The sequence below is a fragment of the Jatropha curcas genome, chromosome 10 (genome assembly GCF_041381405.1).
Source record: "Jatropha curcas cultivar XTBG-Jc1 chromosome 10, XTBG_Jcur_1.0, whole genome shotgun sequence".
Lineage (NCBI taxonomy): Eukaryota > Viridiplantae > Streptophyta > Magnoliopsida > Malpighiales > Euphorbiaceae > Jatropha > Jatropha curcas.
The window spans coordinates 20,066,450-20,072,166 of NC_143160.1; the positions used below are offsets into that span (position 1 = coordinate 20,066,450).

At 26.1% G+C, this 5,717-nt stretch overlaps 1 long non-coding RNA gene across 1 annotated transcript; it reads right to left on the reverse strand.

Annotated features, from left to right (window-relative positions):
* Positions 1-2,356, reverse strand: LOC110010005 (uncharacterized). Its single transcript, XR_002284914.3, has 2 exons — positions 1,816-2,356; positions 1-492 (listed from the first exon to the last, which is right to left on the reverse strand). It is a non-coding gene; the product is annotated as an uncharacterized LOC110010005 (long non-coding RNA).
* Between the last annotated feature and the right edge of the window lie 3,361 nt (positions 2,357-5,717).

Sequence of the window (5,717 nt, forward strand, 5' to 3'; positions counted from 1 at the left end):
TTTCCATTAAATATCATATCTTATATAATTAATAGTTCCTAATTAATAAATTAAAGTAATTCCAATTATTCTATCCTTTTGAATAGCAATAATTACCATAATAATCAAAATATCTGAGATTGCCAAACTGAGGGTATTACAAGATTAATCTATTCTAGTGTGAGGCTCATGACCTACTGAAGTAGTGCTTTCTCCATCTCAGGCATCAACTAGACCATAAGTAAAACAGAAGGGAAATTAGAAGTCAGCGAAAAGGATACCATTAATAAAAGCCTGGAAGATGGTAAAATTTTTGTAATGAAATATTTACTCCTGCAGTGCGACTAGGCTGACTGCCCGAGCCCATCTGGCTGTGAACCTATATGGGAGGTCCTGAAATATGTGTCATGTCGAGCTTTCAGATGGGCCTGATATCCATGGAGATGCTCTATCAATTTGCATTGCATTTTTAGCTTGATTGTTGAACTTAGTCTCCATATGCGAACCTCCAGCCTTAAAAGCAACAAAGGGTCAAAAATATTAACAGGAATGTAGCAAATACAATTGAAATAGTTATAAGTTATACAAGCACATTGCCCTCAAACTTGAAAAATGAAACATTCATGTCCAATGTTCTGCAACATGCCTAATGCAAAGTACAATAATTGTTTCTTTACCAACTCAATCCTTGTTATCTCAACAATGAAGAGACTCAGACCTATTCCATTAGGCATGTACTATCGTTCAATGATTTAAACTGTAATAATACATGATAGTACACATCTCACTAAATGAGAATGTGAATCAAATACAGGTTCTAATTAAAATTGTGTAAAAAGTTTAGCCATACTTTGAAGTGAAGAAAGATCATTTACAATAAGTTTTCCTTCACCTGGCGGATACGGATAGCACAGGGGGAGGAGAGTAAGCTACAATATCCTGGTTGTGTGGAAAGCTTGGATGAGAAGCTCAAGCTTTTTATAGCTCAGAGTGCTTATTTTATAAATACTGTAAAGCCACCCCATGTTTCCACCACGTTTTCATTATGAGGATGATTTTCAGCATACATATTATTGTAATAAGAAGTAACATATGGGATTTTTCTGGTTTTGTGAAGGTGGGAGGCCGGATAGAGGTATATGCAGGGCTAACATTTGCAACAGTAAGAGGGGTTGGTCATGAAGTTACTCTCCAAAAAAGAAACATGGGATTTGCTAAAAAAATTCACTTGATCCCCACATTTTCTTAAAGTTGATATGAAGACAGACCAGACCAGTAAATTAAAAAGAAGATCTAGTCAAAATCAAATTAAATTTTAACAGAAAACCAAAGTTGGAGGAACAAAACAAGAACCAAAAACAAAGTGTATAGAAAATTACTGGTTCTATTTGTATCATTAAAAACTTCTATCAATATATATTTTCAAGAATCCAAAAAGAAGAAAAAATCTTTATGTACATCTTCTGCCTTTGATTGATTCTTGGAAATATATGAATGTAATTACTATTTTTACTTTTACAATAAAAATTCTTAACTGTCAATTTAATTAAATGTAGTAAAATCAGCCAATTTCAAACTTGAAAAGTGACAAATAACAAACAACAAATTGATTGTATATCTTCTCTCAACAATTAATCATGCATTAATATTTTATTATGCTAATAAAAAAAGAATAATAAATGAATGACAAATTCATTACAAGGATATAGCAGCAACTAATAACAGCTTTTTATAAAGAAAATTCAACTAATCTCAAAGAGGCATTTTAACAAACACTTATAGTGCATGCTATAATACCACAACCATCAAATACATAAAAAGAGATAGTTAACTAACCTTAATTGGACAATCAAAAATGGCAATGATCTTCAACGTCAAGTCTTAATCAAGTGATTCTCAATGCTTTCACAGAAATCAAATGAGAAAATTAATTTGCCGATGGGTGAAGAGGAAAGTGAAACAAGTGTTTAGATTATAAAAATGAAAGCAACCGTTAGATAGAATTAATGGAAGCAACTGTTAGATAGGATTAGAATCACTGCATGATGGAATTATAGAGAACGAAAGGGAGTAACGTTAACTTCAGAAAAATATCGATTTAGTTAACAAAAAAAAAAAAAAAAAAAAAAAAATCTAATTTAGTCTGTAAAGAAACCCATTATTCTAGTTTAACATAAAATTTAAAAATTTTCTTTTTTTCACGTATAAATATATATTACTGTTTCTGTACATATACATAAATTGCCCTTTCTGCACAGTAGCAAAAGCCTAGCTTTTTTTATTGTGGAATTAGGGTAATTGTTTGATAAGCGGCTTTTACTAGAATACAGAATTAACAAAATTTTGAATTGATACAGAACTCCATTTGAGTGACACATTATTATCTAAATTTACTATAATATTGGTTGGTCTTTTGTTTTCTTACTCTTTCTTTTATATTTTTTTTAAATAATTTCTTTTTTTCTTTAAAAGCATACATATAAGTCTAAATTTATTCTTCATTCATATATATATATATATAAAAAGTTTAAAATTTTAGAATTATGTAACTTTTCATAAATCCAATGTAAATTTGGCATTATAAAAAATAAAGAAAAGCAAAATTAATTGTTGTTAAATTTTAAAAATTTTATTTTAAAATAAGAATTAAGATCTTGAAGTTTGAATTGTCTTTACTGTTTAAAAGGTTTAAATGAAATTTTATTAGATGTAAAAAATTAATATTTAAATAATTTAAATCTAATACATGATAAAAGAAAAATTGTATATGAGTATTGAAACTTTTAATTTGTTTTTATAATTTTATTCTTCTTATTTTATTAAAAATAATTGATAGAGTAAATGTCTTTTTGAATTAAAAAGAATAATGATAAATAAATGTAAGTTAATTTTTATTTCTAAAAAAATAAACACGACGTATTTTAAAGGTAAAAGATCATTTTAATTTTTTTAAGTCTACGGCTTATATTTAATTCTGTTGATCTAATGGTGAATAAATACTTCTGTATGGATATAGAAAATCTCAATTATCTACAGTAGTTTCACCATTGATAAGAAAGTAAAGAAGCTAGCTAGGAATTAGCGAAATTCTCATGTTTTGTTTGGCTTCTATGAAAATGTAACTTATAACAATTGAACGTCACCTTTTCATATTCTAAGTAATTGAAATACGTTGGTTGTAATATTTTTCAAGTAATCTAGATGAATGTTAGTGTTTAAGTCCTAAGTAGATGTAATACGTTGGTTCTTCTTTAGTAGGTGTGCATCTTTCATTGACACTTTCTTTGAATAGACTACTATTTTAGGTGTCCACCACAATTTTGGTCAATCCTATTTTTAACAGAAAAAAAATATATATAATACAAATATGCATTAATATTATTTAAAATATATTAAATATTAATTGAGAAGTTTTATCTCATTTTAATTAGGAATTAGCATCCTATTGTAACGATATGTTTTGAATTTCGGAGACACTTCAAAAGGGACAATGAACAAATAGTACATTTCTACATAATAAATTTGTACAAATGATGTAAATTAGCAGTTGTAATAATACAAAATTAAATTGAATAAAAAAATAACTATTTATCTTTGTTTTGGTAACTTAATTTTTAGTTAATTATTTTTCAAAAATTAATTAATTAATTAAAAAAGATAAATAAGCGTGTGAATATGAGGAGATAATGAGATTTTCGATATCACCTTTAATGAAATTTAAAATGTTCTAAAATACCCTTAATGATAGCCAATTAAAAAAATTACAATTTATTAGTTGATTGTATATAATTTATTTTAAAATTTATTTTTAATAAATATATATAATAATGAGAAATTTGAAAATTTTTATATTTTATTTTTCAAATTTATTATTTATTTGATTGCATTTTGATTATAATTTAAAGTATTTTATTTAGAAGGGAGATAAAACTAGAAAAAATTTATTTTTTTATTAATACTCTTTCTTTTCTTCATGTTTGTATGATTTGATCGGATATATTTTGTAAAAAATAAATTTTCAAATAGAATAAATTTTTAAACATAAAATTTTGAAATTATATTGCATATAAATATTCTAATACTTAATTTTTTTTAGTTTTTTCTATGGAAAAAATAATATAATTTCATGATAAACTGGTGTACATGAAAATATTTAATTAATTTTTTCTTCACTTTCTTTTTATTACAGACGATTATCTAAAATAAAAATAGTTACCTAATAGTTTTTTTTATCATAGAAAACAATATGTGATATTTTTCTTTTATAATACTCTTAGAAATAATCAGATTATGGCAATAAAGGTGAAAAAAATTTATACAATAATAAGATTAATAAATATTTAATTGATCTAATAGTTTGTGTGAAATTTGATATTTCTTTGAATCTTCTTTTGAATATATCTATGTGAAATCTATATATCTATATAAAAGCTAAGACATAGAGAAAGTTTAGTTCAGTATTCTATTTTTTTTAAGGATTTTTTAGTTTTTTTCTTATTTTTCTACTTTTTGATTGGATATTTCTACATTTAAAAACTAATAATAAACACTTTTAAAGTGCTATGTTCATATTAGAATTTAATTTGAAAATTGAATTTAACAAATTCAAAAATAACCCTTGCTTTGAAACTTTGAAGTGTTGATGGCAGGAGATTTGTTGGTGACTTGATTCCTAATAGCAATCTAACTCTAGGTTCTTTTGTGTCGAACACCACTACTGCAAGTGGTAATTCCATCTTGGGGCCGACTGCTCGAATTTTTACTAAATCCATGAAAGCATGAACTACACATTTGAAGGTATTCAGGAGGGGAATTACTTTGTTAGACTTCATTTTTGTCCATTTCCTTTTGAAAATCGGAATGTAATTAATGAATCTTCATTTGCTTTCATGGCTAATAGTCTAAAATTGGTATCGATGTTCAATGTTCCCGGTGAAATTTCACCCTCCATTTTTGCAGAGTAAACTTGCCAATCTAAAAATGAAGATGAAGCCACTAAAAGTAAACTTGCCAATCTGCACCGTCCATTTTCAGTTTCAGCTACACCAAATAATAGAATAATTGATTAAATAAATTTTATTTATTAAAACCAATTTACTGATAAAATTATTATCAATTTATTTTAATAAAAATCTATTTACTGGTTTTGTATTATTTTTCATTATGTAACAAAATTTATTTTTTTTCAGCCAACTGACGTCCAGGATGTATTATTAAATATAAGTTTTATATGGAAAACTTATATTTAAATTTATACTCTATTTCTAATTAAATTTAAATGCACACAATCTATATAAATGGATAAAATAAGAAAGAGAAAAAAAGCTATCCAATTATTTTTATTATTAATTGCAACATAAAATTACAAATAATTTTTTTTTTCAAAATAATAATATAGCATAATTACTGCGAGCAAAGCACAAAATTTCAACTAGTATATATATAAAAGAGAATCAATGAGTTTTCTCTAATGCTGAGGTGGTGCATCCTCTAAAAAGTGAGATTGTATAGATTTTGAACATTTGCTTTTATCTTATAAAAATTTAATACAACCTTATGATTCCTACTCATCTAGGTCTCTTTGTTCTCCCTCTTAAATAAAGCCAAACAAATATATTGTTTTGTCTTCCATAATAAAATTGAGGCACATCAAAACGGAAAAACTCATTTCTTCTTTTTGCTCATGCGCTTGATCTCCCCTCTCCTTCTTGCTACTACATTGCTATCTCGGCCAGCTG